The sequence below is a fragment of the Mchenga conophoros genome, linkage group LG11, assembly GCF_057382185.1.
Source record: "Mchenga conophoros isolate Kocher_MC1m ecotype Shallow Benthic linkage group LG11, M_conophoros_male_GT1.1, whole genome shotgun sequence".
NCBI classification, from domain to species: domain Eukaryota; kingdom Metazoa; phylum Chordata; class Actinopteri; order Cichliformes; family Cichlidae; genus Mchenga; species Mchenga conophoros.
This window is the reverse complement of record NC_140536.1, coordinates 19670881-19696451: the sequence shown is the minus strand read 5'-3', so window position 1 is coordinate 19696451 and position 25571 is coordinate 19670881. Positions and strand designations below refer to the sequence as shown.

The 25571-nt window shown below is 38.6% G+C and overlaps 1 long non-coding RNA gene and 1 pseudogene across 1 annotated transcript; one reads left to right on the top strand and one right to left on the bottom strand.

Annotated features, from left to right (window-relative positions):
* Positions 1 to 3759: 3759 nt before the first annotated feature.
* Positions 3760 to 25571, bottom strand: part of LOC146563947 (uncharacterized) — a 30297-nt pseudogene continuing 8485 nt past the window's right edge.
* Positions 8050 to 8852, top strand: LOC146563948 (uncharacterized). The gene is made up of 2 exons (XR_014894385.1): positions 8050 to 8550; positions 8629 to 8852. It is a non-coding gene; the product is annotated as an uncharacterized LOC146563948 (long non-coding RNA).

The following is a 25571-nucleotide window of genomic DNA, read 5'->3' as shown; positions in this document are numbered from 1 at the left end:
GAGGTTAGTTATGTTTGGCTGTAACTGCAAAATTGTCTCGGTAAAAGAGGAACCGTTCCTTGTTGTCTCGGCAAGAAAGAGGAACAATTCATTTTAAGATAAGAACGGAAAGTACCAAGCCATGAAAATAGGAGATGATTTTCTGGGTGAAAAGTCATGATGATGTTGATCTGATCTATGTATAAAATGTGTCTGTGACGTATGAAGGGGCGTCAGTAAACAAACCCTGATGCTATAAAATATCTGTTCATGCTTTGATTAAGTCGAAGACTACTTCCTGTCTGCGTACAGAGTTGTCTTCCCACGCGTGTATTCATTAAAATCATCGTTTGACTTCACCCGGCCGGATCGGTGTGGTTATTCTTCGATCACCTCTTGTACCCTTCCTCAATATTGAATCTTAACAACAGACAGACAGGTGACAGTCTCAGGTGTATACACTACTACAAACAGGAGGATTTAGTGTTTGTGTTATTACGAAACAAGAAGAGTTCCCAGATGGTGCAGTGGACACATGTGTGGCTCCTGTGATTAAAGCATCTTTCTTTCAGCTTAACGAGTGAACCGTCAGCTCGTTCAAACACACGTTAAAGTCCGTTTGGCTCGACACCACCGAACAGAGGCAGCAATATAACATAGCTAACATTAACAGTGCAGTGAATCCTGCTTGTGCCGTGATATTCAGGACTGCAAACCGAGCAGCATCACTGACTTTCAGCTTGTTGTGTTTGGGGATATATGACTGACTTTAATTATCCACAAAATCATCACATTCTCTGTAAGATTAAGGTCGACTATATATATATTTTAAAGTAAAGGCTTTAAAACCAAGTTAACGCTGAAAGTACAGACATCGCTAATGTCACATAACTTTCCCGACATGTGGCCAACAGTAATGTTTTAATGTTCTTCATTATAAAAACATTTGCGCATAAATAAGTGACATAATATCCAGTACTTACTTCTGAAAGTTTACTCTTCGTCCGCTCCACTTCCACCGTTTTTTTTCGGCAAAATTATCCACACCACCACAGCGCTATGAAGTCTGGGATATATTGGGCCATGAAGGCTACAATTAAGGACGCATTTGAGGGCCACATTTCGAGCAGCCTTTGAATTGGGACAGCCTTCATCGTGTTGCTGTGATGTAATTGGCCTTAAAATGCGGCCTTTAAGGCTGCAGACCCCAAATCCGGTCATTGGTACTTCCTGGCTTGTGTAGTTACTAGGTAACAAAAGCTCAACACTGCCCCTAGCGTCCTGGAGCACTTCCATTGTGTTTTGGAATTTGCAAGTGTTTTGGAGTTTGCATGTGCTTTGGAGTTTGCAAGTGTTTTGGAGTTTGCATGTGTTTTGGAGTTTGTATGTGCTTTGTCTCTAGGGGCCACCGTAAAATACATTTAAATGGGTAATGTTACATTCACAATACCTTCATTTTAATTTTCACTTAACGTCATTCACAATATATTTCAAAGATGTCTATAATATTTGCAATGTAAAAAATATAAAATGATTCCATGGAAAGTACAATACCTTACAGTGTATACAAGTATGACTAGGTCATTGAATCAGTGCCTGTTGTGAGTCTCAAGTAAGTTGCCTGCAATGATATTTAAGGTCCAGCAGGTGACAGTATGGAGCAAAACAGCAACACTGTGTCGACTCAGTATCGATACAGTTTGGGGAATGTGCTGAGACGCTTCACAAGGCCTCATCTACCCATCACTAGTACTACCTCTCTCCTTCCTGCTTTCTCTTCCACACTCCTCTTTTTTTCTCCCTTTTATAGAGAAGGGCCACAAGCTACACCAATCAACTATTCCCAGTAATCAACTCAAAATAGCTGGCAGCTGGACTACTGAAATCTCCACTGCCACTGTGGCTTATATCTTACACAAACGCAAACAAAAGTGTCCAATAATTGAACAGGAAAATATTCCTCACCTAATGTTTCATGGGAGATTCTGTCAGTTATTCCACCATGCCACATTTTACAACAATGGCAAAGAGGAACAGTAGAAAAACTGTGCTATAACTGACTGACCCCCAGAGAGCTAGTGAACTGATTTGATCCATAAAGAGGTAGAATAATTGTAGCCTTGTTAGCTACAACCTGCTGAACTTACAAAGATAAAAGAAAAGAACAAAAAAGCTCAATTTGCAGCTGTAGACAGGTGAACAATTTTATTAAACTCTATGTATAAATTGAAATAGAAAGTGTAATTTGTTACATATAAAACAATCTCATTTATTTACAATGGAATGTAAAAAATTAACAAATATTAAGCTTTAATTTAATAGCTAATTTAAAATAAAATTTGTAATACCAAAGTATCTGCTTTAATAAAGACAATGAAACTAAATTAAGTACATCACCAAAGTATTGACTACAGGCTGCCATTACAATCACACAGCTATCTGAAACCTGACTTTTTAGTTTATATGGTGTGCAATAACATCATAATCTGGTGACACATCTGCTTTTTGCAGTGACATGTCGGTTCTCTCCTCCTGATGTAGGTTCACCTTTTTTCTTGAAGTCCTTTAATAAGAAGAAACAGAAGCCCATTATCATCTAAAAGTCTTGACTGCATTCAAAGAGTCAAAAAAACATAAAAATACATGTGGAGAAACATACCAAAGGAACCATATGTAGGTTATGCAGAAGACATTCAAAGTGAGAGATACACCAGCAACAATCCAGGGAAGAACTGCACTGTAAGAACCACAATGTTTCACACGAGCTGCTGTAAGACAGAAGAGAGCACATGCAAACACATATTTATATATGTAAACACACACACGTTTTTTTTTTTATTTGTTTTTTTTATTTGAGTGTTTCCAGGAGCCACAGCTGAGTGGCTTAACAGCCACATGTGTCCGGTGACTGATACTTAGTGTGTAGAAGGGTGCCGAGAAATGTTTAATGCTTTACTCAAATTTTTGTTTTGGATGTTTGTTTGTTTTTGTTTTTGAAAGTACAAATGATTTTGCAGCACGTGATACAATCACTATTGTCCTGAATGTGAGACTTTTCTGCTGCTGAAGTTTAACAGAGATGCATATAATGTTAAAAAATTAGAAATGCACTATTTTGTTGTTTGATACAATATTTTCCTTTGCTGGAATGATGTTCTGTGGCATACTACTAGAAATAAATGAGCTCCAGTGGCAGAAATAAATGCTCTGGATAGTTTTTTTGTTATTAATTTCAATATAATTTGGTATTTTATTTCATTTATTGCAACTGTATTATCTACTGTACTTGTATTTACATAACGTATAAGTAAACCATTAAGTGATATCTCAACCATTTGGTAGAGATCAATATTAAAAAACTATAAGGTCTATAGAAAACAAAAAAAGATTGTGGTAATTAGTCATCCAAGTCTATTAGTATCCAAACAAACAAACAAAAATCCATATCCAAAGACTCATCAGAATTTCTGGAGGTCTTTTTTTCATGGAGAAATTTCAGGTTTTATAGAATATGTTTACAAATATATGTAAAAATCTATCTTCACACAAAACCTAATAATAATTATTAAAGTTACTGTTGTACCTGTAGCAATTTTTGACCAAACAGTGCACGATTACTGAAAAAAAAAACCCAGTCAAAAAGGCAATGAAGACTTTCAGGAATCCTAAAATAAAACTAGATAATTGCTCTGCACTTGAGGGAAATGATATGGAAAGGACAAAGTGCTGTTGTTTATGTTGTTTTGAATTATGTGTAGCACATGCAAACCAGAGATCGTATTAAAAATCCAGTACTGAAATTAGATTCTCTCTTTCTTCTACATGCCCAATGTTGCTAAGAAATCCAACAGTGCTGTTGCCATGGTTTTTTACAGTGAGACTGACAGTGCTGTTGACTGTGTTGTTTGAAACAATAGTAATGATAGTATACTGAGTGTGGTTTTCTAGGAGCAGCCATTTGATGTTAGGTAAAGGAAACCCTTCACTGATACACACTAGTGATGGGATTTCCGGCTCTTTTTAGAGATCCGGCTCTTTCGGCTCCCAACCGGCTCTTCAGGTTGTTTTGTTGCTTTAATTAATTTATCATTAACAATAATATAAAATTATGCAGAAAAGGAATTACTAATGTAAAAAAAAGTGGTTTTATTTATATATGTTTATATATGGCCCCTAGAGACAAAGCACGTACAAACTCTAAAGCATATACAAACTCCAAAAAGCACGTACAAACTCAAAAACACATTTCAAGCATTAACTGAACTTCCAAAACAGAGCTACCCAGATCACTTAAATTACACAATTGAAAGCATGTGTGTATTGTTTGTGTATTTATAGACAAGCACTCATATTTATTCAAATACTTAAAAAAAAAAGTTCATTTACGTGTTACTACCACACACCAAATCCAGTTGTTGATACTTCCTGGCTTGTGTAGCCACTAGGTAACAAAAGCTCAACACTGCGCCTAGCATTCTGGAGCACTTCTGTTGTCTTTTGTACATGATTCTGAGTTTGTACGTGCTTCTGAGTTTGTACGTGTTTCTGAGTTTTTACGTGTTTTGGCGTTTGTACATGCTTTGTCTCTAAGGGCCACCATAAATATATTTTATTTATTCACTCCACATAAAATGTAATAAATAAATCATATAATACAAAAAACAACTATTTACATTTTAAACTTTTAACTATTTAAATTTTCAATTTTTTCCTTTTAAACAAATTTAACGTGAAACAACACAAAAGACTGCAAAACACAACACAATTAAATATAAATTAAAATATTAAAACAAAAAGAAGATGCACATTTTCTCATATGGGCCTGCATGATTTCTGAATCCTTTATCATCTGCAACTGAAAATAGTGGATGATTACTATACCTTTCTAATGTGACGTTGTTGTCCCTTGCTCTCTTTCCCTCTGGCTCTGTTCCTGTGCTACTGCGAGTGTAACTAACGCCCCTCCCCCCTCTGCCCAGCGCAAAGTACAGGCCGCGCATGCAGAGTTTAGCGGGGAAAAAAAGGGCGAGAGAGAGGGTGAGAGAAAGAAAAAAAAAACCTCGTTCACTTCAAAGAGTCGGCTCTAAGAGCCATTTCGTTCGCGAACGACCCATCACTAATACACACACAGGTCAAAACCTCTGGCTGAAGCACACATACAGAGCCATCCTGTATCTTTGTATGCCCTATAAACATGTAACATGTCATTTTCATGCAAATATGAACTTCAGATTCAATATTCATATCATCCACTTACATGTCAGAGTCACATTGACATAGGAAGTCAGTGTTTTGTCCAGATGTTTTGCCATACAGATGTACTGCCCAGAATTTTCTGCTGTCACATTCGGGCTGACAAGTGTAGCAGATCCAGTATCATTGTGCAGGTCAGTGTTTTCAGTCTGAAGGTTTGTGTTGGGAGGAACTTTTTTCCACACAATACGAGCTGGCGGGAAACTTTCAACACTGCAGGTCAGATTCAGAACATTTCCCTCCCTCACACTTGTCACCCCAGTGACTTCAACTTCCTTCATATCTGTGAGACAAAAAATATAAAGTACATAATCATGTACTTTCCTTAACTTCTGACTTTCTTGCAAAAGCTTGCATGGAGCTGTAAACTTCAGTAGATTTAAAAAACAAAAACAATGAGACTGTAAAAGAACTCACAGTTTACTTTCAAAGTTGAAGCCTCCTCTGTAGTTGTTTCACATGTGAAGTGGATTTTACAGGTAACAGTGGTGTTGTGTTGTTCAGCTGAAGGATTAAAGGTTAAAGTTGAGATGTGTCTCTGTGTTGCATCAGTCAGATTCTCAGTCTTAAAATCCACGCTGTTTCCTGTAATGTAAGATTCAGTCCCTCCTGCTCCTCTCCATGTCCAGGTGATTTCAGGAACAGATCCAGAGCAGAGACCAGGAGCAGTGCAGGTCAGTGTGGCCTGCTGTCCCTCAGTCAGTGTGGGAATCATTACTGTGGGCTTCTGATTAAGAACTGGTGGAAATAAACTGAATTAATGAAACCAAATTAACTACCTGAGGTTAATCTATCACAGTGGTTTCCAAACTTTTTTCGCTGGGCCCCCCTTTGTTTTACAAGAAAAATGTTCGCACCCATATTTTGCTCAATTGCGGTTTATTTCACACCTCAAACATTTAGCAAACAATTAAGCAAATACAAGTAATCTGCAGGTAGTAAGGAAATAAACTACTAACTCTTTTATGCTATGTCCGCACCTACACGGGTATTTTTGAAAACGCAGCTGTTTCGTCCACACGTAAACGGCGTTTCGAATCACCGAAAACGGAGATTTTTTAAAACTGAGTTTTTGCGTTTACGTGTGGACGAGGAATACATAGTTCGTCACTCAGCGTCAAAGGTATGTGCCTTTTTTCACGTCAGCTGTGCGCCACGTTATTGTTTACATGAGATGAATTGCAGACTGGCAGATAGTCAGATTAACAGTATTTTGTCTCTATCTTCAGGTTTTACACGCTTACATTTACACACGCAGTTACTGTCCCTCCATTTAGAAAGGCAGAGGCTCATGGTGTGATTATTTTACATGTAGTTGTTTTTTTCCTGTGTAATAATATTCAACATTGCTGTCAATACATTTTTCAAAAAATGTCTCTTTGTGCAAAATGGGTTTAAAAACATAAACAGCTGTAGGATCCTGTTTGTCCGTGATTTAGACAGGGGGAACAAATCGTGGCAGGATCAGCCTGATGTTATTTTTATCCCACTGTAACTTTACTGTATAAAGAGCTAACATCTCCAAAATGTCAGGAGTAGTTAGTCATCACAAGATGTGTTTGTGAACTAAAAATCAAGAATGTGGGACGCTGTTTGTCCATGATTTGAAGAGCCCAGCGATGCTCCAGACGAAGGGAAAACCAATTTTGCAGGGGAGACCTACCTTGGCACTTGCTTCACCATATTTTCTAGTCTTTGGCTTAGAATGAAGTTGGTTTGGAAGCATATTCAGCTATGCTTCATCTCCTGCTTTGCATTTGTGCATGCGCCCCGTGCTAGCAGTGTCCAAGCGTTGTTTTGTTTTTTTTCCCCTTTTCATGCCAAGCCCCCCCCCTGCAATGGCTCTGTGCCCCTCCTAGGGGGCGGGCCCCACACTTTGGGAAGGTCTGATCTATCACATTAATCTGGGCTCAAATATTAAAATATTAAATGAAAATGGTTAATAGGAAGCACAGGTTTTATCAGGAACTGCTACATTTCCTACCAGCTACCATAGAGGTCAACAATTCCCCAAAAGAATGTATACTTCATTAAGACCATAAAATACAAAATATGCTATTGTAAATGACTGAATGTTTTTTTTCTACATGATTGTCCTTGGAATAGATTTTCATACCTTTAACAGAGACAGTTACTCTTGGAATGAATGTGAATCCACCTTGTTGTCCATTCAGTTCACCAGTAACTCTGAACTGATATGATCCAAAATCAGACTCTTTCAGATCATTAATGATGATGCTGCAGTTGTTCTGACTCACATCAGGCTCCAAACGTGAGACTCGTCCTTCAAACCCAGACTGAGCTTTTTTGTCTGTGTTTTTGTTGCTGTGAAATATTATGTCAGCATCACTGCAAAATTTTTGAGATGCTTCACATTTGTACCAAACTATATGTTTGGGTGTAAACTCATCAGCAGTAGTGAAAGAACACGGGATCACAACACAGAGTCCAGCTTCTGCTGTTAGTTCCCGCCCAGTGAGATTAATACAGTATCCTTTGTCGTAACAGTGTTGTTGTGCCCAGGCTGAGGCACCTGTTAATGCAAAGGGAAAGATAAATATAGTGATAAAGAATATTTACTTTACAATAAACATGTCTAATTAGAGACACTGAAATAACTTTTATCTTTTACACGGGCTGCTTGTTTGTGCTGTACTCCACAACTACTATAATGTTCAAAACATTAAATTAAAATGGCACACAAGCCAATAGATGATAGTAAAGGCACAAGTTTATGATGAACTGTGGGTAATAAAAAATTCTTATTATCATCACAAATATAGCAGAATTACAGTAAAGGACAAGTGTCACGGGGTGAAACGGGACAAGTTATTTAGAGTTTTATTGTGCATGTTTTGCAATGTTTTATCTGTTTTAATATTTTAATATTGTATATTGGGTTTGTTTGTATGAGCTTTATTGCATGTTTTTATCTTATTTAAATTGAACACCTGTCCTGGAAAGACTCCGCCCCTACCTGATAATAAACTGTTCACACCTGCGAGAGATCCCAGAGAGGCCAATAAGAGGGCCTGGCAGACCAAAGGAAGGAGTTCGACCGAGAGGCTAGAATGACGGCCAGGAGTAAGTGGTGCCAGGCGGCGGCGGCGCCTGTAAGCCGAAGGGGCTGGTGGAGCTGGGCGTTAAGAGGCCGGACAGTACCAGCGCACAGGGCACCAGCGCAGAGGGCACCAGTGCAGAGAGTGACAGTACCAGCGGGGAGAGCGGAGACAGCACCAGCGGAAGGCACGGGACGGCTGTGTGGCTTTGCAGTTTTTAAGAAGCGGCGGGCGGAGTTGAGAGCTCTGCCCACCCGGGGTAAGTCTTTGACTTATCCCCTTTTATTGAATAAAAACTGCCAGAAGAATAGTGACTGCCGCTCCTCCCTTTCTCTAGCATATCAAGACGCGAATGCGGAAAGGAAGGAGAGGACTCCGCTGGGTTTCCCTTTTACTTCGCTGGATTTCTTAACTCCCTGGGACTTTTATGCTGTGGTGGATTCCACTGGACTTTTAATGTTGTGTTTTATTGATTTTTATTGTGTTATCCCTTGGCCAAGGTTGTTTTAATTTATCTTACATTTTTAACTATTTAAATATAATAAATTATAATTTTAATTATACAGTTTAAATTGTGTGTTTCCCTTGGCGGCTCCACTGCTCTGCCCGTTTTTAGGAAGGTCTCCTTCCTTTTAAAAACACAAAACGATACTGTGGAAATAAAATCAGCCTTTCCGCTCCGTTACACAAGATACAAACCCGTGTCAGCAATGCTTCCTTTTACAGAGACAAACAGCCGACCAGATGAGAAGAAACATTTTCAATGCTCGAGACGTTCAGTCTCTCCCTCCACAGGATAACTTATCCAGCAGATGAAGCAAACATGCAGAAATCAAAACAAAGAAAGAAAAAGTCAACAATTCAAATCACAGCTCAATAAAAGATGTTGCGTGCTTAGCTTTGAGACAAAGCAATGTGTCCTTTACAAACTGTGACACAAATATACCAATACTCCAGCATTCTTTATGAAAAAGACCTTTGTGACATCTGTTTCTAGATATTGTTTAAAAAATAAAAATTATAATCACAGTGCAGCAATAGCACCAATACAATAATATAATACAATAATAATTACTTGTAATAATAAATAAATTTATATTAACTGCCAAATAAGAGGACAGCATTGGGTCAGTCATACAATTTAATTAATAAATAATGGTCTTATTCACCAGCGCTTCTACATATGTGAAAAAGTCTTTACATTTCTTTTTTTAAAAAGATAGAAAGACTTTAAACCTTTTTTTTACCTGCTTTGCTTTGTTCTTCAAGCTTCTCTTCTCACTGATGTTTGCTGACTAAAGTTTTTCATCGTCGCCTCTCTTCTCTTTTTCTTCCTCATTCTTGCAACAAGGAAGTCTGTCAGTAAACCACTCAACTTTAAAGACTCACATTCTTGTTCCTCTGGTATAATTATAAAATGTTCATTGTTTATTACATAATTTACCTTTTTTTTTTAAACCCACTGTATTATCTTGAGATTTGATATTCCAGTAATGATGCTCAAACAAGTTTTATATATTCATATAGCATCAAGTCATCACCATTCACCTCAAGGCACTTTACAACCTCAATATGCGTAATAAGAAAATGCTTCAGCCGATACCTTTTGATTAGCCTTGTCTTTGCTTTCGTGCTTTGTGGTAGATCTTTATTCTATATTCACGGAGATATTTGAATGCAAATCAATAAATCAATATTCAATTCAATATTAGAGTGGAAAAAAAAGACTCGTATAGGACATAGCTTATTTTTATATTACCTGAGCTTTATACAACCCATACAGCGTGATTATATTGCTATCAAAGTACTTTCTTATTTACTCAGTGTAAAAGATTAAATGATTGAATTAAAACATTGAATGCATTAAAGAGCTTAAGAATATTCACTTCTGCATATTTCATGTCCACATATGCAGAAGTGTTGCAGCCTCTCTGCAAATGCCAAATATAATAAAAGGTGATAAACCACAATTAGCTTTGAGCTAAAGTTAAAATAAAAGGACGATGTGTGTTTAAAACACTGATCATTTTGTTGGAAGCAGAAAAATGTTTTCCTGTAAAGATTTAAGTTTATATTTTAAATGTAATATTTAATATAATCATTAAAATGTGTTTTTTTTTCTTTACAATGATACAGAATTTCTCTGCTTTCAACTGACACTTCCTCTTTCTTATGAACCTCTACTGTACTCTGTCTTTGTGATCAGTGTGAAGTAGTTTTCTCACAGTGCTCAACTGCAGGTCAGAAGCTTATACTTAAATGTAAACATTTTATACCAACTCTTTCAGGTACACTTATTAATACTTCTTAATACTGTATGAAAATGTTTCTCACGAACAGCCTTGTTCTGAGCTCAAATAAATGGAGGAGGCTGCACCAAATATGCTGATCAATCTGCTGTACTATCCCCTGAGATAAAAGGGAGCTGATAAATTAAGTACATCCTCTGCTGGGCTTTCTTAATGACGGAGGTGATGGTGGGCTCCCACTTCAGGTCCTGGGTGATGGTGGTACCCAGGAAGCGGAATGAGTCCACAGAGGTGATGTGAGATAGGAGAGAACCAGGCGCTCAAATGACTTCATGACCACAGATGTCAGAGCCACGGGTCTGTAGTCATTTAGTCCAGTGATCCTAGGTTTCTTGGGGACAGGGATTATGGTAGAGGACTTGAAGCAGGCAGGCACATGACATGCCTGCAGTGAGGAGTTGAAAATGCCAGAAAACACTGGGGCCAGCTCGTTTGCACAGTGTCTGAGGGTGGCAGGAGACACACCGTCTGGGCCGGGAGCTTTTCGAGCATTCAGACTCCTAAACTGCTTCCTCACATCTGCTTCATGAATATGAAGAGTTGTGGTGGGAGGAGGTGGTGTGAAATCCTCTTTTGTGTGGGGTGAGGAGGGGGGTGTTGTAGGTGAAGTGTTTGAAGGTGGTGATGGCTCTGTGGAGGGGGGAGAGGTGGGGGAATGAGTGTCCAAAGTGTCTCTATTGCTGGGGCCGTTGGAGGTGTGAAGGCTGCCTGATGGCAAGTCAAAACGGCAGTAAAAGTCGTTGAGGGTGTTGGCCAAGAGCAAGTCATCAGTGGAGTGGGGGGTTTTAGGCTTGTAGTTGGTGATATTCCTAAAACCTTTCCACACAGAGGCCGAGTCATTCTCTGAGATCTGCTGCTGCATCTTCTCAGAGTGCTGGTGTTTAGCAATGTCCACTTCTTTAGTGAACCTGTACTTGGCCTCTCTGTAGCAGTCCCTGTCTCCGCTTCTGAACGCCTTTCTCTTTTCCAGCCACAGCTTTTTGAGTTTAGGAGTAAACCAGGGTTTGTCATTGTTATAACTCACCCTGGTGCGTGATGGCACAATGCTGTCCTCACAGAAGTGGATATAGGAGGTGACAGTGTCCGTAAACTCGTCCAAGCTGTTAGAAGCAGCCTTCATTGTGTCCCAGTCTGTAGACTCCAAACACGTGCGAAGCTCCTCCACAGCCTCGTTGCTCCACAGTTTTTTGGTCCTCACGACAGGTTTGGAGAGCTTCAGCCTCTGTCTGTACGCGGGGATTAGATGGATCATGACGTGGTCAGAAAGTCCGAGTGAAGCGCGGGGCACCGCACGATAGGCCCCGCTGATCGTGCTGTAACAGTGGTCTAATGTCCTCTCCTCTCTGGTCGGGCATTTAATATACTGCTTGTATTTGGGAAGCTCATGGCTCAGCTGTTGGGTGATGGGCTCTGCCAGGGCTGCCCTTTGTCACCGATTCTGTTCATAATTTTTATGTATCGGATTTCTAGGCATAGCCAAGTGATGAAAGGATTTCACTTGCGTGATCTCAGAATCTCATGGCCTCCAACTTACTCTGGAATGGTTCACAGCCAAGTGTGAAGGGGTGGGAATGAGAATCAGCACCTTTAAATCGGAGGCCATGGTCATCAGCCGGAAAAGGATGGAGTCCCCACTCCAGATCAGGAACAAGCTCCTGTGGAATAGTGTCTGTCTGTGATTTGAACCGGGGGAGCAAATTGTGGCAGGATCAGTATTGTGGTAAGGTAGGTATAACCAAACAAAATTTGTTCCCCCTGCGTTGCGAGCATTCGCTGGGCACCGAGTGTGGATCCAGTTTACTCTGACTCCATTAAGCACAAATAGACGTGAAATGAGTGATGCTTTAGGTTTGTGAAAGGTATTATGTATGTAATGTGAGGGGTACAACAGAAAATTATATATTTCTTGTTCTCACGTGGTACTGGTATTTTAAGAAAAGAACAACATAAATTTATACCACAACCCCCTGCAATGGCTCTGCACCCCCTCCCCCCCCTTCCTTCAGGGGGTGCACCCCGCACATTGGGAACCACTGAATTTAAGTGTCTCGGGATCTTGTTCACGGGTGACGGGAGAAGGGAGCGGGAGATTGACAGATGGATTGGTTGCCGCAGCTGCAGTGATGTGGACTCTGTACCACTCTTGATTTACCAGTCGATCTACGTCACTACCTTCACCTATGGTCAGGAGCTGTGAGTAGTGACCAAAAGAACGGATACAAGCGACAGAAATGGGCTTCGTCCAAAGGGTAGCTAGCCTCTCCCTTAAAGATAGGGTGAGAAGTACGGCCATCCGGGAGGGGCTCACAGTAGAGCCACTTCTCCTCCTCATCGAAAAGTAGCCAGTTGAGGTGGTTCAGGCATCTAACAAAGATGCTTCCTGGGTGAGGTGTTCCACTGGGAGGAGGCCCCGGGGCAGACCCAGGACATGCTGGATATCTAAAATATAACCGGAAGCTGGCGTAAATTCTTGACCATCTCACACTTCTGTTTAATCAGTTTTCTGTTTGACGTTTATTCAGCTGTGTGAAAACCCCGGAGGAACCCTCCTGAGGGATTAATAAAGTTACATTTAATCTAATCTAATAACTTTAATCTCAGCCAAACCGATTTACTTACGAACAAATAAAACACTGTAAAAGCGAAACAATAACATTTTTAGGTTATCAAAGTGACTTATATATCATGTCTAACCCGAGTAGCGAAAGACCGCGAGGGTTTGAAAACAATGTGCCCGGAGTTTGCTGTTCTCGTCACCTCATATATTTGAAGTTTACACAGCTACATTCTCACCTGAAAATATGTTAAAAGTTTATTTTGCGACCCAGAAAGAGTGATAAGAGTAATATTAAAACTAAGTACCTGCAGTAGTAGTAGCCATTGTTGGAAACTGGAATTGGCTGGGCCAATCTTGGATATGGTTTTTCAATTTTGTTGTCCAGGTGGAAAATCAGGAGAAATTGGGGAGAATCGTGGCTCTGGAAGATGTTTGGGAGGGGCACTGGATTATCCCGGAAAAATCAGGAGAGTTGGCACGGCCTAGCATAGCCTGTAATGTTATTATGACGGACACATTTTATGAGTGAACTTGACTTTAAGTGACTTATAGGTTTCTTCCAGGTTCTTCCTTTTTGCTGCCATCGTCCTCTCCTCCTTGCGGGTCCTCGCAGCGCAGGCTTGCCGCTACTAAAACTAAACAGAGCTCCCCGAAAGGCACAGCCAATCACATTGGCCATATTTGTTACATGAGGTAGGACTCCAGTAGAGAACGTAATTTAACTCTTTCTGCACCGCTAGGTGAATAAAATTTTGACAGATCGTTTTTTTTCCTTTCAATCGGTTTTGTTTTTTTTACTCGAAGAGATCAAATTATTGGTGGGGACAATTCAATAATCACAGGATATTGGTGGGGATATGTCCCTTCCGTGCATGCCAAATCTACGCCCTTGGTTATAACTAAGTTTAGACCACACAATCTGAGATGGAGGAAAACTTTTAACAGAGCAGGTCAGAGTCTCACCCTTCCTCAGACTTATAATGCCAGTGAGCTTTATGTCTATGAGCAGACCTATGAGAGAAAAAAGGGACAAACTGACAATCACATAACTTCCTCATTTTTTCATCAAGATTAGAGATGGACCGATCCGATATTACGTATTGGTATCGGTCCGATACTGACCTAAATTACTGGATCGGATATCGGAGAAAAATAAAAAATGTAATCCGATCCATTAAATATCACGAAAGCACCTCACAAAACTTGCAACACGCCGTAACTCACCTCAGAACGTATGCATCACGTGATAGAGCAGCTGTGGCATGCAGGACCTGTCGTGGTCTGGATAGCATGTGGAGCTTCGCTAGCAACCTGGCATTTCATCTCCGACAAAGTTATCCCCGAGAGAAGTAAAGCAAGTGTGTAAGTCCATCTCTGAATGTTTGCAAAGCATTCCCACGTTAAGCTTAACAAGCAACTGCCTCTCGCTCTCCGGCTGCTACTTCAATGTGAAACTGCTTAAATCAGCTGATCGGCTTTTCTGTCGCGAGTCTGTCTCTCGTTTGTTTTTGGTCCACTTTGCGCCAGAAAGAGCAAACCAGCGGCTGAACAACAGCAGCACGTTTAAGCTTGATAAGCTGTTGTTAGAATTTATTTAATATTAATTTCTACACCAGGATCTTTTTCTACGTAGCTGACGGCTGGTAACTGTGCAGGGGCGGATCTAGCAAAGTTTAGCCAGGGGGGCCGATAGGGCATTAACTGGGAAAAGGGGGCACAAAGACATACTTTTCTTTCTTATTCTCATTTAAAATGTCTAGCTTTTAATAAATAATTATCTGACACCCAAAGTTTTAATTTGATGTAAAATGAATAGAAGTCAATTACTGTACATAGTGACTATTAAGTCTAATATATATACCCTAGTAAGCTATAGTACTTTTTACTTTGGGAAGGTACCATCTGTGCAGTCTGCAATTTTGTTGAAGAAAGATGTTGAATCTATTTAATATTTCTTGAAAAATAATTGATTTCTGTGCATTTTTTTTCACACTGCATCAAATTAAGGTTGATTACGTCGATTAAGCATCATGAGGTGGAGCGTGAGGGGTGGTTCCCTATTTTTTATTTATTTAATTTTGTTGTTGCTGGGAGTTGGAACCCTATTAGTTAGGTTGCTTAATATTTACGCTAAGTACTCTTTAAAATACCAGAATAGGGAGGATGGTGTAGGTCTAAGTTTATTAGATTGATCAGTATTGCTGAACTATGAAATATTTTTTTTGTATACAGGTATAACAGAATAGCTTTAGTGTAGTTGTTGTTTTAAACTTGAGTATGAACTTGCAGACTTGCAAAATGCAGCAAGATATTTTAAAAAACAGTTTTGTTGATTAAAAAACACTATATCGGATTCATATCGGCAGATATCCAAATTTATGATATCGGTATCGGACATAAAAAAGTGGTATCGTGCCATCTCTAATCAAGATAGAAAAAAATATTAAATAGTAAAAGCAGTCACAGTTCACATACATTTTTTCTTCATTTGTTTCACAAGTTAAGCTAATTTTACAGGTGGTACTGTCACGGCTGGCAGGTTGAGCCGTGTGGTGTGGAGGAAAAGGAGGACCCAAAATGCGGCAGTGACTGATGTTTCGAGTGATGTTTATTTGCAAGGTGGCAGTGGCAGAAACAGGCAACGAAGCGTGAGTAATTACAAACGGAAACCTAAACTGGGAGAAACTAAAGAGCAAACCTGTAAATCTTAACGAAACGGAGAGCAGAGCAGAGAGACGCAGACTAAGGAACAGGAACACCATAGGACGCAGATGAACGCAGACGAGCCGACAATGAACACAGACCGACACCCACTAAATATACACACATTAAGGTAATCGGGTAATCACACACAGGAGGGAAGAACAGCTGAATCCAATACACATGAGGACCGGAGGAGACAAGCTGAACACAATGACAACAGACACAGACTTTCAGAACAAAACAGGAAATCTAGAACCCAACCGGACACAAGGGGGAGGGCACAGAATAACTAGAACAGAGGAAAATGATCACAAAACGCTGGGTCAACGACCCAGGACCATGACAGGTACTGGGTTATGGTAACTGTTAACTGAGCTGTGTATTTGTGTTTATCAGCCACATAAATTTGGGTACGTTGCACAAAAAATGAGGAAATTTGTGTTTGGTTGATGTTTTCTTTGTTGCAACAATCCTTGGCAGTAAATCTTATAAACAGGCTTTCTGACTATATTTCCCCAAACATTTGTAGGCTAAGCAGCAGAGTTGAGTGTATAGATTGTGTCTATGAATAACTTGCCAAACCTTCTCTACCAAGGCCAAACAACTTATTCTGACTCAAAAATCAGCACAGAAACCTCTGACCAGCTGTGAAGTTAGTTCATGGGTGATGATATGTGCCGTGGCTCTGGATCCTTTTGATCCAACTTTTTTTGAGTTTCATGTGTTTTACTGATATTTTGAATAATGGTTTAGGTTTTAGGTTATTAATTACTTTAAAGTTAGTCCGTTTTGAGTTTCTTCTATTCCTTGTTTAGTTTCTTGTTTATTATATGTCCTTGTGTCTCTGTCTTCTGCTTCACTCTCAGTGTGTCCGTGTTGATGCGTGTTTGTGTGGGCATCCTTGTGTCTTGATAGAGTGTCTCTGCTTTCAACTAACACTTCCTCCACAACAATGGCAAAGAGGAACAGTAGAAAAACTGTGCTATAACTGACTGACCCCAGAGAGCCAATGAATTGATCTGATCCATAAAGAGGTAGAATAATTGTAGCCTTGTTAGCTACAACCTGCTGAACTTACAAAGATAAAAGAAAAGAACAAAAAAAACCACTCAATTTGCAGCTGTAGACAGGTGAACAATTTCATTAAACTCTATGTATAAATTGAAATAGAAAGTGTAATTTGTTACATATAAAACAATCTCATTTATTTACAATGCAATGTAAAAAATTAACAAATATTAAGCTTTAATTTAATAGCTAATTTAAATTAAAATTTGTAATACCAAAGTATCTGCTTTAATAAAGACAATGAAACTAAATTAAGTACATCACCAAAGTATTGACTACAGGCTGCCATTACAATCACACAGCTATCTGAAACCTGACTTTTCAGTTTATATGGTGTGCAATAACATCATAATCTGATGATACATCTGCTTTTTGCAGTGACATGTAGGTTCTTTCCTCCTGATGTAGGTTCACTTTTTTTCTTGAATTCCTTTAATAAGAAGAAACAGAAGCCCATTATCATCTAAAAGTCTTGACTGCATTCAAAGAGTCAAAAAAACATAAAAATACATGTGGAGAAACATACCAAAGGAACCATATGTAGGTTATGCAGAAGACATTCAAAGTGAGAGATACACCAGCAACAATCCAGGGAAGAACTGTACTGTAAGAACCACAGTGTTTCACACAAGCTGCTGTAAGACAGAAGAGAGCACATGCACACACATATTTTATGTATCTTATATATGTACACACACACACACATGTGGGGGCTAAAATGCTGTGGGGGCACAGACAGATGACAGATGTAACTTTAGCTTTTTTTTGTAATTTTAGCGCTTCCAGGAGCCACAGCTGAGAGGCTAAACAGCCACATGTGTCCAGTGAGTTGCTGGTTGCCAACCTCTGCTCTACATGTATACAGTTGTGAACATACTGCACATATTTCGTCACGTTGACTGATACATAGTCTGTAGAATGTTGTTGAGAAATGCTGATTCAGAAATGTTTATTGCAAATATTTCCTTTGTTTGGGCTATTTTTTGTTTTTTGATTTTGAAAGTACAAATGATTTTGCAACGCGTGATACAATCACCATTGTCCTGAATGTGAGACTTTTCTGCTGCTGCAGTTAAAGTGCAGATGCAGTCAAGATAAAAAAAAAAATCTGAAATGCACTTTTTTTGTTGTTTGATACAATATTTTCCTTTTCTGGAATAAAAACCAGGTTGTTTTTTTTTAATTGCAGCTGTATTATCTACTGTAGTTCTATTTACATAACATACAAGTAAACCATTAAGTTATATTTAAACCATTTGGTAAAAATCGATATTAAAAACGATCAATTCTATTGAAAAAAAAAAAGAGTCAACAAGAAATGCAAACAAACAAAAATCTATTTCCAAACTCTAATTCAAATTTCTGGAGCTCTTTTTTTTCTGGAGAAAAGGTAATTTTTACAGAACATGTTTACAAATATATATTAAAATTTATCTACAGAGAAAACCTGATAATAATTACTAAAGTTAATGCTGCACCTATAGCAATTTCTGACCAATGATGACTGTGATGATGACTTTTAATGACTTTCAGGAATTCCAGCCTGAAACTAGACAGTTGCTCTGCACTCGAGAGAAATAAAATAGAAAGGAAAAATAAAAAAGTTTCCGTGGTTTCTGAATTATAAGTAGTACATGCAAATACAGAGGTTGTGTTAAAAATACAGGACTAAAAAAATCTGAAAATGTTAAAGTGGAAAGTGTTTAGATGAAAAGCACAAACCATGTTTTTTAGACAGGTTTTTATGGACTAGCAGGTTTTCTCTTTCTTCTCCATTTCCATTGTTGCTAACACATTTAACAGCGCTCTTGCCATGGTTTTTTACAGTTACACTGATAGTACTGTTGTCTGTGTGATTTAATACGTTGGTAATGACAGAGTACTCAGTGTGGTGATTCAACATTTGATGTTAGGTAAAGGAAAGCCTTCACTGATGCACACACAGGTCAAACCATCAGACTTAAGCACACATCCTGAGCCATTCTGTATCTTTGTATGCCCTGTAAACATGTAGTCAGAATCATAAAACAGGAGATGCTGCAAGCTATAATGTTAATATGAATTTCAGGTTAAAATGCCATCTACTTACAAGTCACAGTTACATCAACATATGAAGTTGGAGTTGTGTCCAGATGTTTTACTGTACAGATGTACTGCCCTGAATGTTCTGGTGTCACATTATGGAAGACAAGTGTAGCTGATCCAGTGTCTTTGTGCAGCTTTGTGTTAGAACCAAGATTGGACCACACAATCACAGATGGAGGGAAACTTTCAACACTGCAGGTCAAATTCAGAACATCTCCCTCCCTAAGAGTTGAATTCCCAATGATTATAATTTCTTTCATGTCTGTAAGATAAAAATATACATTTTACAATCATGTTGTTTCCTTTTCAGACTCTACTGATCATCCAATAGATTTAAAAAAATATATATATAAACAGTGTTGGGAAGGTTACTTTTAAAATGTATTCCATTACAGAATACAGAATACATGCCCCAAAATGTATTCTGTAACGTATTCCGTTACGTTACTCAATGACAGTAATGTATTCTGAATACTTTGGATTACCTAATATATTATCATGCTTTTTACAACAACGTGAATGTACTATTGCTGTGTGATTTATTACTATTACTGAAGGTCCGCGACTCCGAACTGTAGTAAAGGAACCTCTGACTAATACGGCGGGGTCCCTGTCGGCTCGTAGCCGAAAAATAGCTTTACTTTGTTGTGTGGGTCAACTTTTCTTGCGAGAGACAGAGAGACGCGTTGAAAGGCTGCTCCAACGGAACTTATTGTTTTCGGAGGAAAACACGAACACGGTGTACAGTCGAGTCTTAATAGCTTACTTACAACTGGGCTCGTCAGGCACTCTTCTTGGCTGAAGTGGTTATTATTATATTTACATGCTTCCAGCTCCCGTTTTTCCTCGATGACAACTCGTACCTTTCCACTCCCCTTTTTCTCCCTCCTCGCGCTCACAGACACATAACGTGTATGGCAGTCCATTCTCCCTGCAACACGGACTACACTGCCCATGATGCTACATTCTTTAGAGCTATGCTTGTAGCATTCTGCCTGTTAGCTTAGCACAACAACAACAACAACGGAAAGGCGCTCTCTCACCCAGGAAACACACAGTCGCAGAGAGAGAGTGAGAGAGCGTTGCCCTGTAACCATGGCAACCGTAACGCTGCCGCCTGGAACAACAGAACGTAGCTGTCAAACAAAACCCAAACAGTCCTGACCCGCGACAAAATGAAACAGGAAAGTACCGCAGTGTAATCCATTTATTTCAACAAAGTAACTGTATTCTGAATACCACCTTTTTAAATGGTAACTGTAACGGAATACAGTTACTCATATTTTGTATTTTAAATACGTAACGGCGGTACATGTATTCCGTTACTCCCCAACACTGTATATAAACAATGACAATAAGTTACGAAGTACTCACATTTCACATTTACTGTCAAAGTCTCCTCTGTAGTTTTTCCACATGTGAAGTTGATCTTGCAAGTGATACTGGTGTTGTGGTGTTCAGATGAAGCGTTAAAGGTCAAAGTTGAGATGTGTCTTTGTGTGAAAGCCGCCAGATTCTCAGTCTTGAAATTAGTGCTGTTTCCTTTAATGTAAGATTCAGTCCCTCCTGCTCCTCTCCATGTCCAGGTGATTTCAGGAACAGATCCAGAGCAGAGACCAGGAGCAGTGCAGGTCAGTGTGGCCTGCTGTCCCTCTGTCAGTGTGGGAATCATTACTCTGGGCTTCAGCTTAATACCTAATGGAAATAAATTGCATTTATAGAAACACATCAACTACCTGAAGTTCATCAAGTACGTCAATCTGTTTTTTCAAATAAGATATTTAATGAAAATGGTTAATGGCAATCACAAGTCTTAACAGAAACTGCTGCAGTTCCTACCAGCTACCATAGAGGTCAACAATTCCCCAAAATAATGAATACTTCATTAAGGCCTTAAAAATACTAAATATGTTATTGTACATGAACAAATATCTTCTTTTTCAACATGATTGTCCTTGAAATAGCTTTTTTCACCTTTAACAGAGACAGTTACTCTTGGAATGAATGTGAATCCATCTTGTTTTCCATTCAGTACACCAGTAACTCTGAGCTGATATGATCCAGAATCAGACTCTTTCAGCTCATTAATGATGATGCTGCAGTTCTTTTGAGTCACATCAGGCTCCAAACGTGAGACTCGTCCTTCAAACCCAGACTGAGCTTTTTTGTCTGTGTTTTTGTTGCTGTGAAATATTATTTCATCATCACTGCAACTGTGTTGAGATGTTTCACATTTGTACCAAACTGTATGTTTGGGTGTAAACTCATCAGCAGTAGTGAAAGAACACGGGATCACAACACAGAGTCCAGCCTCTGCTGTTAGTTCTCGCTCACTCAGAGTAACACAGTAATCTCTATCACAGTGTTGTCGTCCCCAGGCTGAAGCACCTGTTAATGCAAAGGGAAAGATACATATAGTGATAAAGAATATTTAGTTTACAACAATAATTAAAGATACCACAGGAACTTTTATGTTTTCACAATCTTCTTGTTTGTGCTGTAGCCTACACAACTACTTTTTCACATTTAATAGGCTATTATATCCAGGCAATAATATATTCCTGGATGTTGATTAACAATATCTCAGGACACGTTTAACAAAACATTAAATTAAAATGGCACACAAGCCAACAGATGATAGCAAAGGCACAAATTTATGATAAATTCTTATTATCTGGACAAATTTCAGAAAAAGAGTGTTACATACAAATATATAAAAAAAATCAAATAGAAATATAGCAGAATTACTGTAAAGGAGAAGATACAAACCTGTGTCAGCAATGCTTCCTTTTACAGAGACAAACAGAGCCGACCAGATGAGAACAAACATGTTCGATGCTCGAGACGTTCAGTCTCTCCCTCCACAGAATAACTTATCCAGCAGATGAAGCAAAAAAGAAATCAAAACAAAAAATAAAATAAAGAAAAAGCCAACAGTTCACATCACACAGCTCAATAAAAGATGTAATATATATATAATATTATATAAATGTATATTAACTGCCAAATAAGAGGACAGCATCACCAGTATGTGAATGGGTGGATGACTGGATGTGTAAAGCGCTTTGGGGTCCTTAGGGACTAGTAAAGCGCTATACAAATACAGGCCATTTACCATTTACAGCATTAGGTCACTCATAATATTTGATTAATAAATAATGGTCTTATTCACCATCACTGCTACAGGTGTGAAAAAGTCTTTACAATTCTTCTTTTAAAAAGACTTTTTTTTAACTCATTAAAATTTATTTTTACCTGTTTTGCTTTGTTCTTCAAAACTTCTCTTCTCACTGATGACTGGTGACTCTCTAAACTGAAGTTTTTCATCCTCATCGCTCTTCTTTTTCTTCCTCCTTCTTGCAAAATGATTTCAGGAAGTTTCTCAGTAAACCACTCAACTTTACAGACTGACATTCAAGTTCCTCTGTATGCTATATATAATTATAACATTGTATATTAAATAATTTACCTTTTTAAAACATAATGCTATCTTGAGATTTTAAGATTGCAGTAATGGTGCTCCAACAAGTTCTATATATTCATATAGCATCAAATCATCATCATTCACCACATGGCCCTTATCTCTGTGAGCTAAAGTCCGCACAAGATTAGAGTGAAAACATAACTTGTATATGACATTGAGCTTATCATTACATTACTTCAACATCATACCACCAATACAACATCATTTTATTGCTATTTAAATGTTTTCTTATGTACTCATTAAAAAAAGTTCCTTGAGACAGATTGAGTGCATTAAAGAACTTAAGAATTTAAAATAAACTTCCCCTCTCTCATTCCCCCTATTTCTGCATATTTAGTCATATTTCATGTACAAATATGCAGAAGTGTTTGCTGCCTCTCTGCAAACACTTCTGCATATTTAAGCTTCTTATGTATCCATTTATATTTTCGCACCATCTCAGCTGGTCTTAGTATTGCTATGTAACTCATTTTAATATTGTTATAGCAATGCACTGCTCTGCACATGTATTTGTGAAAATTATTTTTAACCATTTAAAATAAGATCAGTGCAGCAGTTTGTTGTATGTGTGAGTCTACATAGCTGTACCCAGAGGATTGTGATCACCAACATTATATATGTCATAAAAAAAATTTTTTCAGTCTTTTTCACATTAAGATTGGCTTACTGACTTTCTTCTGAATTTGATGCCTGCCTTCACAAAATTCTATGATTTGAGCTGAGACAGACTGTTTTGAGCTTAAACACTGAGTCATATGTATTAGAAATGAATGATACTTCCCAGATATCAAATTTCAACAACTTAATTGATTTGTTGTTAAGGAAAATATTCTAAAACACTTCTTCAGTAAAGACTCAGAGAAAAGAAACACACAGAAGTTCTTGCTAGCAAGGGCAGTCTCAGAGACTCGCGCTGAGAAACTGCCCCGGTCTTTATTTTATACTTCATTGGGTGTGTGTGTGTGTGTGTGTGTGTGTGTGTGTGTGGTACTGCTGATCAAAGGGTCATATACATAAAAGCACAAAGGCAAACATCCTTGGTCAGGAAGAGGGTAGACCCCCCCCTCACCCTAGATGGTTCACCCTAGATAACACGGTGAGGAAGTCAAGCAGTTAAAGCACTTAGACTAGAACAGACGTACAGTAGCTACGTTAATCCTACCATAAAACAATAAGACACGGTACGACCTCTCTCGTGCTCCCAGGATGTGGGTGTGCATTCTAGTGTGGAATACACACCAAGCCTTTGCAGCCTGTTAAAGATCACACAACCTATCACTACACAATTGATTATACACCTCTAAGCATCTATGGTTAAATATTTCCTAATACAAATGACTACATGCAGTATTCTACCATATGCAAACTTATATCACTAAAAGATTATACTGACTACTAAATACGATTTTCCATTGACATTTGTTAAAAGCAGGTAGTTATTATTTTTCAAAATGTTCATAAATACCACACATTCATTCATCCATCAATCCATTCTCATACCCCTTACTTGGGCGGGAGCAATAAAACATTTAGTCTTGAGCGTTATTGTTCTTGTTATGGCCCTAGCAGGGCATCCAGATTGCCCTTGTGTGGGTGTGTCCTGCCATCTCTCCTGCCTTAGGTCCCATCTTTTTTGTACAGCTGACTCCCATCAGCAGTTAGAAGTACTTTTAAGGCCAGAGAAAGGTGAGCTCTAGTGCCAGAGAGCCTTGGTGGTTTGTAGCTAGTGAGCTGTGTGTATGGTGATTGATTGCTCCTGCTCTGTGGAGAGGAGTGTGTCTTTCATGACTAATCCTTTTGTACTTACTTTTCAGTTTACTGACCAACACCTGAGTTTTGTTGTTTTCTTCCTTAAAAGGTGATAGCAGCTTATCTGTCTCTGTGTTTAGTTATTAAGTTAGTTTAAACTAAGTATGTAATAGAAAAAAGCATCATCATCATCATCATCATCAATACTGGTTACTGTTAATATCTAGTAACAGTTATTAAGAGACTGAAGGCTTTCTGGATCAGACCCGCAGTGCTGTACAAAAACTAACAGCTGGCATATGTCTGAAGTGTGGATCAGTTCAAACACCAATTGATCTGTGTATCTGTGTCCATCAGGTACTTAAGTATCTATTTAGTAGAGCATTTCTTGTTTGGTTTTTTTTTTTTTGGAAGTGATTTCTTGTTTGTAACAATCCTGAAGAACTTGATGGTTCAAATTGATGTTTTACTCATCAGTACTATAAACTTGCATGCTGAAACTGCAAATATGGTGTTAAGAAGTGGGTCTCAGAACAAAACGGCCACAGTACAAGAAAGGAAGAAGTTCTAACAGTGACCAATAGAGAACCAATAGAAATTCATCACGTTTATTCCATCACAAGGTTTATTTTTCTTTCGAAGCAGACAAATGCCTAAAGGTGTAGTTCTTGCATCTTCCAGAGAAAGACTTTCCCCCCACGTTAATAGGTCTTGCATTAGTAGGGATTGTGTTTCTACATCAGATCCTTGGAATTTAACTCTCAAGCTCTTCCTCTCTAGGTCTTGAAGAATGTTATCTGGTTGGCCAACTCCTAATTACAGAGTAAGCTTTCCTCCTTAAACTTCCATAATATACAGGTCCAGCAAACTAACAGGTTCCTATCCTGTTGTATCAAAACAAATCCACAATAATCCTAATTAAACTGAATCCTTCTTTTGGTCAAATTGAATTATTATAAAAGCAAAACCATTCGGGCCATGTTATATCCATTTTCCTTTAAAATATCCCTATCTGTCACTGGAGTCAGCTGTTGCGACCAGCTGCAACCGTGTCATGCAGCCGCTCACTTTCCTGCTTTCTCTTCCAAATTCATCCTTTCTCTCCCTTTAACAGAGAAGGGCCAAAATCTACACCAGTCAACTACTCTCAACTCCAAATAGTTGGCAGCTGAACTAGACTGAATTCTCCTTCCCACATGTGTGCAGCTGATATCTTACACAAACATAAACGAAAACAAGAGCATGCAATAACTGAACAGGAACCCATTTTTATGGGATACTCTATATACATATATGCATACATATACATAGCAGTAATCTGAATA